The sequence below is a fragment of the Aulonocara stuartgranti genome (genome assembly GCF_965226115.1).
Source record: "Aulonocara stuartgranti genome assembly, chromosome: 14".
In the NCBI taxonomy this organism is placed as follows: Eukaryota; Metazoa; Chordata; class Actinopteri; order Cichliformes; family Cichlidae; genus Aulonocara; species Aulonocara stuartgranti.
In genome coordinates, this window is record NC_138950.1 from 3,091,941 (window position 1) to 3,104,311 (window position 12,371).

General features: G+C 41.8%; 1 protein-coding gene across 5 annotated transcripts in view; it reads left to right on the plus strand.

Annotated features, from left to right (window-relative positions):
• The first annotated feature begins 8,756 nt into the window (after positions 1–8,756).
• Positions 8,757–12,371, plus strand: part of LOC309687839 (leucine-rich repeat and fibronectin type III domain-containing protein 1-like protein) — a 423,290-nt gene continuing 419,675 nt past the window's right edge. For 4 of the 5 annotated variants that reach the window (XM_082503062.1, XM_082503061.1, XM_082503063.1 and 1 more), the window contains exon 1: positions 8,757–10,283. The gene's annotated coding sequence lies outside the window, so the exon portion shown is untranslated. The remainder of the gene's footprint in view (positions 10,284–12,371) is intronic. The other variant, XM_082503064.1, reaches the window with a different exon arrangement.

A 12,371-nucleotide genomic window follows, 5' to 3' on the forward strand; every position in this document is an offset into this window, starting at 1 on the left:
ACGAAGCAGCTGGTAAATGTTTAAACCCACAGCTCTAACATGAATTAAATCATCCTTGCTCTGTCAGCCACAATAAATAGAATTTTATTTTGTTTTCATTTAAGAACTTGACAGAAAACAGGTGCATCTTTGGTGTTCTACCCATTGTTTGGGAAACATTACACTAGCACAAACAATTACTCGTCTATTCAATTCAATTTTATTTAAATAGCAAAAAAATCACAAGAAGACTCAGCTGGACGCTGCAGTAATATAGAGAGAAAACACCAACTATCTAACAACCCCCTGTGAGCAAGAACTTGGTAATAGTGGGAAGGAAAAACTCCCTATTTAACAGGAAAGGGCCTTTGGCAGAACCTCAGGGTGGGGCAGCCATGAGGGGTGGGCGTGAGGGGAGGAAGTAAGGCTGTGGAAGAGAGCCAGAGATGATTAATGATTAAATGCAGAGCGTTGTTTCTATACATGAAACCTAAGGGAGGCATGTAAAAGTAGGGGAGGGCAATGTATCAAATATACTCGATGTATCGCGAGTTTTTCCACGTACAATGGTCAAAATGGCTTTATCGTAATCGAGTATAGTTGCTATGGAAATATTAAGCTGTCTGCACGTAATTCACTGTCATAGTTTTTTTTTTCTCCCACACGCTGCAAATGCATCATTAATCCCCCCTCCCAACCAGAAAATGTTCTACCGCAAAATAACATAACTGCTCCTTTAATTGTTTGTTGTTTTCTGTGTTTGGAGGTTGTAGAAATGTTTTTTATGAGCTTTTAGCTGAGATTAGGAGGTTTCTGTGGATACCATGCCAATATTTGACTTCACTGAGGCTTAAACTGCAGCTTACCCCCTTTGTCCCCGGTCTCAAGACATATCGCGACATATATTGCTATAACCTCACACACACATAGAAAATTGTGATATTAGAGTTTCATCACCCATATAAAAGCATGTATAAGGAAAGCAGGTATGATGTAAATGCAGTTGAACCCTCTGGATCTCTAAAATTAACCTTAGCGTGTGAAGAAATTTGCTTTTCAAGAACATTTTGGAATCTATGATTCAAACCACAGTGCCATTAATACCTAAGGTTTGTTCTAGTCACTGTAATAAAATATTATGGTCGACAGTATCAGACGCTGCACTGAGGTCTAGCAGGACAAGCACAGAGATGAGTCCACTGTCAGAGGCCATAAGAAGATCATTTGTAACCTTCACTAAAGCTGTTTCTGTGCTGTGATGAGCTCTGAAACCTGACTGAAACTCTTCAAATAAACCATTCCTCTGCAGATGATCTGTTAGCTGTTTGACAACAACTCTTTCAAGGATGTTTGATATGAAAGGAAGGTTGGAGATTGGACAGCTAGGTCATGTGATGGCTTTTTAAGTCATTGTTTAATTACTACCACTGTTATGGCAACATGTTCTCTCTCACTAAGCGTAATATTTAGGTGACAAATCGTTCATTTTCTTAACATCGCTTTGGAAAACACTATTTTATGTCATTTAACTGCTGGTTAAGGTTAGGCTTAGGGCTGGAATGCATGGCTGGAACGTCTATTACCGCGGGACAGTCATTCCACTGGAATTCAGCCATAACCCGGCACGGACCATAAAACTGCGGAAGGTCACTTTTTGCGTTCCTCAGGAACACTGCGGGACTGACAGAACGTCAGTATACTAGCCCCAGGAATGAGAACGGTCATGATTTTGCGTGTTGTCTTTCCTCGTCACACCTGAGGGTGGTGCTGTTCGTTCTCTCTGCTGTTTGCGCTTATGTAAGTTCCAGGTAGAGACTGACCATTTCTTGAAGACTGAATGGGGCTGCCTATAAATTGGGACCCTCTAGACCGACGGCCCCGCAGACTTCCAACTTCCAAGCAAAGTGTGCATTTAACCCTGGATCTTGTGTTTAGCGGGGTACTGTGTGTGGCCAAGTTTTCATAATGAGAAGAACTTGGTTGTCTCGTATATTTTGTAAATACTGTAAACAGAACTTTTCTGATTGATCTGGTAGCAGTATGGAGGGAAGCCTTTCTCGTTTAAAACCTTTTTTCTCCTGTTTAGGTTAGGGAGACAGGTAAGAGGCCGGTATTTTCTCGTGATAAGTAAGTTTGTTCTGTTTCATTTCCAGAGCATTTTGTTTGTTGTTTTGGCCGTGCCCACCCTGATGCTTGCTACTTTTCAAGGTTAATAAAAATCTGGTTGTTGTGAAACCCAAACCCTGTGGCAGCGAGGCCGTCATCTTTCCTTTTTTTCTGTGTTGCACACTAAGCTGGGGTGTAACACCACCTTAATGGCATATGGTACGTAGCTCAACAGACAGAGCGATCATATTTAAGATTGAAGCATTTATAAATGGTAAGACTTTGAGCAGTCTTGTAGGAATGGTGTCTAACAGTCAGCTTGATGGTTGGAAAATGATTGCTAAAGTTAACTCGGAGAGAAACTAATTATCAGTAGTATTGAAAGTAGCTCTGTGAGATGAATAATTCTCCAATGGTTAGAATTTTATTTGTGAATAAATTCATGAAGTCATTACCAGTTAAGGTTAAAAGAATGCTTGGCTCAACAGAGCTCTTGGCTACAGTGCTGAAGAGAAACTGGATTTTCTGTTCTTATTTTCTTCAATAAGTGCCAATAAAGCTTCACTGGGGCTTTTTTTTAGTGAAACGCCTACTTGTGTATTATTTGCCTTAACACTAGAACCACCAAGAAAATTTAAATAAGGTAGCTGTTAAACTATAACCATATACTCTCATATTTCATAACTTTTCCTAACATGGACTATTCATTGAATAATGAAAGACCACCTCTGGAACAGCAGAGGAACCATAGAAATGAATGTAAACCCACCACCATTGTTTACTACATTTTGAAGTAAAGGTAGAGGTAGTTAGATATGATTGAGAAATAAATATATGGGGGCCTGACTTAATTACTACCGGGCTGACGATGGGATTTTGAGTGTGTGACCAAACGCATGGAGAACAGGGCGGGTTGCTGGCTGGTCTGAGCAGCGAAGCAACCGTAGCTGAACTGAACAGAGAGTCCAGAGTGTGGAGAAGAAATTAGAGCAAACAGTCAAACAGTCTTGAGCAGGAAAGCTGAGGAGGTTTGGTGATCGGAGCCACAGATGGACGATGATGAACGTTGACTGTTTTATTTTTAAATCATTATCTAGATCCTGTTTTTTTTTTTTTAATTTACATTTTTGTAGCTAAGAGGTCATTTTAAAAAAAAGGAAATCAGCTGTTTGATCTGTTTCACAGTGAGCGCTCGCCTTTCTTTCAGCACAACTAATACTGCTATTAATTAATACTAATAATTGGTTATTACTTTGTTGTAATATGTATTTTAACTTTATGTTCTGTTATGAAACGTAATGTAGAGGCTTTAAAATGTGGAGTCCACACCCTATGTGTGATGTCACATGGCTAAATCCATCTATAATGTACTATTTATGGAAATGACATGAGGATGAATTTTGTTTTTTGATCATTTCTTTTTCATTTTGTAAGGTGAGATGAGTATTAAAATTGTGCCTAGTGTGAGGCTGATATGACTGTTAAATTCTAAATTTCTTTTGGAATAAGACCTAAAGGAGATTTCATGAGGCGTCAGCAGCATCTTCAACAGACCGAAGAAGTGCTCAGTGTGTGAAAATTAACTGAGAATATGATGAAGAATTTCCTTTCACTTGAGGAAAGCTGCATTTATCAATATGTTGACATATAACCTGTGTCATTTAGGTCCATCATAGTGTGACTCAGTAAAAGGACTAGATGTTGTAGTCCCTGTTAATGCATTTCGTTAAATGGTGAGAATCTTGAGGGATGGCTGTTATGAGGAAAGGCAGCCCAGAAACTTTGACAGCAGCACACATCCTTGTGTGCCTCAACTTTCAGTCTTTTACCCAGGCTAATCTGACATTTTTTTTTGGGGGGGGGGGGGGGGGGGAATTAGAGATCTGATCTAGGTTATCATATTAACACATCGTCAGTAGTGGACCTTGGATTCATCGGGTGTTTCGGCCATTATCACTAGACACCCTCATCCAGGGAGGCCCTGCCAGGGTTGATTAGGCCCCGGAGTGTGTCACTGGTTTATGATAAATTGTTATTTCTCTTCTTTCTTCTGTTTAATTTTCTACAGTTTATTTTCTCCTATCTATTCACTGCAACACTGTGAAAGCCACAGTTAGCTATCAGTCAAATTTCTGCTAAGGTTTTTATTTACTTTAGCTTTTTAGGGTTAGTCTGTAAAGAAAAGGCCAGCTTCTGACAGCTTGTGCTAGATATTTCTCTCAAAAGCTGGTAGTATGTTCCTGTGATTATCTGGCATAGCATAAATGTAAACAATTTGAATCAAGGGGGGGACTATGAAAAAGTTTTTTGCTTGTTGTGGGATGCATCTGGGATCTGGGAGGGCGCCCGCATAAGATTTTTAATAAAGACAGCAGCAAAACATTGTTTAAATTCAGATGGCATCAGTTGGAGATGATTTCTCAGAGGGCAGCTGGTGAGATGGAAGTTACTTTATCACTTGTTAGCCAAATTAAAAATTTGGTCAAGTGCAGAACTTTTTATTAAGCACTCTCATAATAGAAAATGACATTAACTTAGTTCATTAGAAATCTGGAGGAAAAAGGTAATTACATTACAGCGAATCAATTAAGTTTTCATTGCCTCGTGACTAGAATTTGCTGTGTTTGGTCCTCAGTCCAGCTGGATGTTTGGCTGCTTCATTTTATGGAATCTATTGTTGATTTTAAAAGAAAGAGATAACTGAGATAACAGTTGAAATTCATTTTCAACGTTGGACCATGTTTGACTGCTGAGAAGGAAACTGATAAACAAAAATGAAATTTGTAATTCATCAACTTGTTGAATTTATGAAAAACTACTGAAAATTAGTATGTGTTTGTATACTGACCTCTAAAAAAGTGAACTTTTTTACATTTTGTTGAGAGAAATGAGATTGGTAAGTCAGAGTCAAAGCAAAGCCTTTAAGGAAAAAATAACTCGGATACCCCACCACTATTTATTTGCCACAAATGTATACAAGTACAAATCCACAGTTTTGCTATTTCTGCCTTCCTGTTAAGTCAAAGTTTATTTCTAGAGCACATTTAAAAAAACCAAAGACTTTAAAAAGCCAGAGAGGGTTTGTGTTTCCTCCTCAGGATGTGCAGTTCTGTTTCTGTAATGCTTTGAAATGGAATGTGGACATGGTGCTGCTACAGTGCAAGCTAGCTTAGCTGTAGCTGCGTGTAGCGATTTTATATCTATTTTGGTTAAATTTAAGAATGATTTTTCACATGGTTTTGTGTAATAATGCTGCATGTAAATGAGTCCACAGACTATACAAATACGCCTTTAGCATAATGCTGCGCAGGAATACCTCTCCTGTCAAATAGACTAGAATGTATTCATTCGAGTCCTGGGAAACAATTTCCAGAACAATTGTCTCAGAAAGCTAGCATGATAATGACACACTGGAATCTTTAGTTTCAGTCACTTCCACGGGTGTGTCTGTGTTCAGTTTACAAAGATCGGAGCTTGTCAAGCTGAGAGGCTAGCAGCTGTTTTTGGTTGCTTGCTGAGGAACATTGTGGATAAACTTCTGGTCTTCCACTTGAGGGGTACACAGTCCACTCCTCACAGGTCTGTGTGCCAGTCTCAAGCCCAGATAAATGGAAGAAGCTGCACTGGGAAGGGCATCCAATGTAAAGACTGTGCCAAATCAAATACCAGCTGCTGTGACATACACATTTGGGAAATCAGGACCAGCTGAAAGTATTTGTAATTTACATGATCTAATATACTCTTTTAAAATATTGGTGTAGTGGTTTTCAACCTGAATTCAAAAAAAGCTTTATTTATACATATACCTGGTCCTTACAGAACACTGATACAATGGATGCTCCATGTAAGCACCTGTCTCTCTATAGGGACAAAAATACAATTTGTAATTGTTTGGATAGCATGACTTTTTAATTTACCAAGTCCTGCATAATTCACAGAAAATCACTCACCTTTGTCAAAATAGTGCCCCGTCGTGTCACAGGCCCTGCTTTTTAATTATGTTCAACAATACACTACAGTGAATGATTCTGATGGCAATTATCTGTTTAATAGATTCCAGTTTAACTGAAAAACTGCATTTCATGTACCAGCACCCTATGGCTGCAGAGTACAGAGGCTTGTATCAGTGCGTACACCACTGTGGGTCATTTACCTGCTCACTTGTTCATTTCATCAGTGCAATCAACCGCTTCAGTGTCTGCATTCTTCTGGGCTTCAGCTGTGAATTATTTCCAGAGTTCAAATGAATACCAAATCATCAGAGACAGAAATCTTCGTCTACTCATATGGGTTTGCAGGATTAAACCTGTGGGTGTAGGAGGTACAGTATGTGACGGGGGGAATTAACATTCACCATCCTTTTCCTAATAGTTCCCCTCCTCAGCATTAATCTGCCATGTTAATCTATGCATTTATGTAGGTCACAGATTATACTGTGTGAACATTTTCAAAAAACTGAAGGAATGAGATTTGACATCCTCCTCTCTTTTGTGTATTTATTAAGTTCAGTATTGGATATTCACTGGCTATGAAGGATCTCATGATAGTCTGTAAAACCACAAGTAAATGAGGAAGCGGCAGCTATGATCCCTGAATCCATTCTTTATTTAAAAGTTTACTTTTCTGACTTTTCTCTTGAGTCATCAGCAGTGCATGTGTACGGAGTATGTGTGCCTTTTTGCATGTGCATGTGCGTCAACCCTCATCTCCTATCCTTTGGTTTAAGTCACTATTCATCCATCCTGACTATTCATTTGTCTTCCAAGGCTGTGTCGCCTCACGCTCCCTCAGGTTAACAGTATTGGCGTTTACTAGAGATATGCAAAGCACGTTTCCACTTACACAGCGATACAATATTCAGCATTCAACCCTCGTATAATGCTCCCCAGATGCTGCTAATTCTAATTCACAGCCGCACTACTAACAGCAGCCACCACTCATGCCACCTAAACCATTCTCCCCCCCATTCATCCTCATCTTTCTTCAGCATCCTTAGCCCATTCTTTACTTGGTGCATCTGTATGTCAGTCACAGCAAACAAGAGCAGGCACAGATGTTCTTCCTGGGTCATCACTAAAAATAGCAGTTAATCTTCTGGTAACTGTCCTCTGTTTATTTAAAAGAGAGAGAGCGAGAGACACACACAAACAAAAGGAAATAACAAATCCAACAGCACTGCTTTTTGTATAAAAGAAAAGGAAATGTTTTAAGCATTGAGTGCAGATCATGGAGGAACTGTCTTAAAACCTAAGCTAATCTGACTGATAGCCCTCCTGTGTACTTCCTGTTTAAGACTGAAGGTTTGGATTTTGATCATTTAACTAGCCTCTTCTGAGTTATTATAGACAAGTTAGACAACATTTAAATGGTGCCAGTCAACTTTCCAGATATTGAACATGCAGTTAAATCAACAGTTATCTTTTTAAGTTAAAAACTTTAATACTAGAATCAAATGACCTCAAAGTATGAATGTGTATTCTTGCAAATGTGCAGTATTTTCTTATCATCTTTTCATCTGTTGCTGCTAATACCAGGCACTCTTGAGAATCCTCTGGCAGATGCAATGCGTTTCTTCTTTCTTTAAACAAGCTTTTGTCAATCTGTTTGTGATTGTAAAGGGTTGTAGGCACGTAGACACCTCATCGGCTGATGAAACAGCATGGCACCAGGAGAGGCAAAACACCCACTGCATCATACAGGCGCTGCACCTTAAGTAGAGGGTGATTCCTTCACAGACTGTAAATAAAGGTGGACAACAAAGCTTCCCAGAACAGAACCTACAATATCTTGAAAACTGGTCCACTCATTTGTGCTGGTGTCACACTTTGCAGCCAGCATTACTGTAATGAATGAGAAGATGGAGACATGTTATTGAGGTACCGGCTGGGGCTGGTTGCTGTGTGGGTCATGAACCCTGACCACTCCATGTTAGCAGCGGGGACAGAAGCCCGAGCTAACAAATCAGATTACACAACAAGTAATTATTACTGAAAGACAATATGTTTTGGGGATTTCCTTACCTGGATGACTTAAGACATATTCTGTTTGAACACTGTCGGCCATATCAAAGATAGATGTAGCCACACTGATGTCCCAAACGTTTTGATGTCCCAATGTGAAGTCTGGAGTTGAATGTTATCAATAACTGTTTCTTTTTCTTTATCCAACCAGAAGTGATGAATGAACAATGATTCCAGCCATATAGGCTTATGAAGCTAATAGCACAACCAATCCCTCAGTGGGAGTAAGAGAAGTAGACCTGTAGCTGGCTAGCTAGCTGACTGGATATTACATGAGAGCTGATGGTAATTTCTTGACAATCTTTTGTTGCTGCTATGTTAAAGTACATGTTAAAGTACATTTTACACCTTCCTCTGACCTCTGGCATTTTGCGCACTTTTACTTTAAGTATTTTCAGTTTTAAAAGTACTTCTGACCATCTTTCTAAACAGGTAACCTTTTAAACGACACAATAAAATAACAATTAAAAAACACCAATAAACGGTTGTTTTTTTTAATCAAGATTTTTAATTGATGACGACTGCACTGCATTCTTAAATTGGTGAAACGAGTAAGGCACCTTGCCTTTACCCATGAACTCCAAAAACTGCGAACATACGTTGAATATAACCGGGCTTAAGCAGCAGCACGGGATATACAGATAGATGGATAGATAGATATTTCATGGGTGTGTCTTTTTGTTCGAACAGCCTCTCGTGCCCCCCTCCCTCCCTCTGCCGTCAGTCATCCTCGTGAGCCAGCCTGTGCGCCTACAGCCGCCTCCGACGGGCGGGAAGCACGCGCTGGATTCTGTGGCTGATTTTCAAACTTTAAGCGTCTCCTGAGGAATTAGCCCCAGCCGCAGCTGCCACGGTACACAACACCGGGTCGGATACCGAGCGGGTGTAAGCGGAGGATTTGACCGGACGACGGAGGAAATGTGAGCGACAATGTGACGTTTCGGAGCCTCGACAAGGATTATCGCCGTCTCCAACCGTGGGCTGATTTTCCCTCAAAAGATAAGCGACTTTCGGCATGCAGAGCCTGCTGCGGATCTGCGAGCCTCCACCAACGTGAAGCAAGAGCGTAGCTTGTTAAAAGTGCAGCTTTAGCCATCGCTACAAGATTGCTAGTTTTCTCTGAAAGTGCATTTCCTCCCTAAAAACGCTCTCGGAATATCAGTCAGCGGTGTGATTTATAATTGATAACGGAGGACGGAGCTGCCGGACACCGCCCGGACCGGGATTTCATCCTCTTTGGGGAAAAGAAAAGGACTGGCAGCTTCCAGCTGGGCGTGCAGACGGACGGAGACGACGCTCATCACCTGGAATGTTTGGAAAGTGAAATTGTTTTAGGTTATCTGTTTAAAAGGGGCCCTTACTGGAGGGATACCTGCATGATTTTGGGAGCAGTCCAGCCATTCAGAGCCCCTAAAGCGGAAGCTCCTATTTTTGTACTCAAGGACACCTTCAGTGTCGGTGGGTGTAGTTTCTTACAGCCTGGCAGTATTTGGGTTTTGAAGCACAAGCCGGAGCAGGATTTCTACGGGGACTTCAGATTATCGGAATTAAAGCTCTTTAGCCCCTCAGCACCACTTTTCTCTGAGGCTTGCTCTCCAGCATCGATGCAGATAGCTCTTCCGTGCCCGTTACTTTAAATACGCTATTGGAGTAACGTTACTTGGGCTTTTTGAGGCGAATAGGAGTTTTATCAACAGCGGTGTGACCTCCTCCCCTCTGCCACCCACCCATCCTGTTCTTTTCAGGAACTACGTGTACAGGAGTGTTTCTCGTGGCTGTGCACGGTAAGCCCACCGGCACCTGGATCCCTTCTTCGCCCCGTTTTTTTTCTTTTCTGCTGCCTAACCGCGCGCAAGTCTTTTCCGCTGCCTGAGCTCACTCACACACTCTCTTTCACACACACCGCTTTTTTTCAGCACCAGAAAACAAACAAACAAACAAAAAACTACCAAGATAGCCCCTCTCGCTTCATGTGCAAGGGAAGGAATCGCGCAAGAGGGGAGACCGTGAGTTGGGATAAGGTGCTGAGCCCGATCGGCTTTAAAGCATTTTATTGAGAGGGGAGTCCTCACTGTGATTTCCATTAGTGGACCGATCGGGGGAGAAAGACGAGAGGATTTGTGTGGAGGGGGTAGAAAAGAGACACATCAGGAGGAGAGGAGTTGGTGATCGATGAAGGTAAGGCTGATTGATCGGCTGTTAATAATGCAGTGTGTGTGATGCGCGCAGAGGATGCTCGGTGGGACCGAGCTCTGCTATGCGGTTAATTTTTTTTTCGCCCCTGCCACGGGGATGCCAGGCTCATGTTAGAGCCAACAGTAGTTTTATTCTTAGTGCCCAGGAAATGAATCATCGCTGTAATCTGATTAGGCTCCTCCAGAACCCGGCTCAGTGTGCGACTTCTCTGTGTTGTTTGTGGGGGCACTGTCAGTGGCACTGCCGTTTTCTGAGGCTACAGACAGTTTATTTAGAGCTCTCCAAAAAGCTGAACTCTCCGCTGCTTCGAAGACAAACTGCTGTTTTGGCTCTGTGGACATTTCTTTGGCGCTTGTATTGGTTTCCGGGTGCACCGGCCAGGCTGGCAGCCCCGCCGTGCCTGTGTATGGGAATGCGCGAGTGCGTGCACGCATGCTAGGTTTCGCGCGCGTGAATGAATGCGTCCGTTCACGCGCATGCGTGCGTGTTTGTGAGTGGGAGCGCAGTGATAGAAGAACCCATTTTGGGGAGCTCTCTGTTTCTGTCTCACTCTCCGTTTCTAAAGCTGCCTCATCATGCCGCTCCAGCTGACTGCCGTTACAACCGCATCTATTATGAAGGAGGCTAGGAGATGAGAACAAGAGTGAAGGAGAGGTGACGCGGGTGGGGAGGAGAAGGTGATACAGGAAGGGAGGAGGTGGAGAGAACAGGAGAAGGTGTAGAGAGGGGCAGAGGGGGCCGGATAATAATGGGAAAACAAGAGGCATTGTTCCCAGAATGTGTTGGATATAAATCAAAACATAATTATAGCTTTTATTGAGCCTTTAACTTCTGCAGCTACGTGCTCAAAGAAGCAGGTGCTCTGGGAACCATCACACCTGGTCATTTATTGTGCAAGCAAAAAATCCCAGGGAAACAAGAAACATAAAAACAATCAGGCCAAATGCTGTTGTGTGAAAGCTGGAAGATACAGAGAGGAGCAATGCACAGCAGGTTCTTTGTCTGGGATTTTTGTTAACAGAAGGGAAGGAGCCAAGGAGTGGTTAGGAAAAAGGGACAGCTCCACACTGAGAGAGCTTCTGTTCCACATAAAGATCTGAAAGGGCCAACTGAAAATATCTGCAGATGGTAGCTTCAGTCAAGCTACCAAGTGGAGGATTCAGGACCATGGAGAGCTCCACAGGGGCCGGCATTGCTGAGTTTGCACGTGGCCACTGTAATGTCAGAACCACAGAAACCTCCTACACCGTGCAGCAGGGAGCCTGACATACAGGTGTTTGGGTGCCCATAGTATGGTGATAGCACCATAAACAAGTCCAGTAGCTTGTGGTTAGATTTAAACATGTTAAAATGAATTCAGGATCACAGAGAGCTCCTTAAAGGGCCTAACTTGTTTTCAGCAGAATAGATGGAGTCAGTGCATTTTCAGATCCACTTATAGTTTCCACTTCTTCTTCAGAAAGAATTTTCTGAAATCAGACCCTCTTTTGTTTGGTGTCAGCACCTGGGACACCTGAACAGCTTAAACACAACTGGTTGTACTTTGTGGTTAAACATGCTATTGTGAATTCAGGACCACAGAGCACTCATTAGGGCCTCACTGCTGTCTAAAATGTTTCAGGCACAACAAAAAGAAGTAATGTGGTTACAGCATGGGTAAATTGCAGGAGCAAGCTTTGACTTGGTGTAGCTTCAGTGTTGTATTTTGTATCAGTGTTTTTTTTTAACTTGGTATTTATAGTTTGGAAATGTTTAGCTTTAGTTCATTTTTGCATAGAGCAGGGATATGTTGAAGATACCAGGCATGAGGAAAAACAGAAGATGACACAAGATTCATAGATGTAGTGAAGGAGGACGTGCAGAGGGATGGTGTGACAGCAGATTACTAGGGACAGGGTGAGCTGGAGGTAGATGATCCACTTTGGTAAGAACTTAAATATTATAAGATGGAAAGTATTTTTCAGAGGAACAATATAAGAACTATCGGGTGTGACAACACTGACAAAGGCTAACTATACTAAACTATTTAAAAACTGCATTTTTATTTAAGTTAAATTTTCTAAGCACACA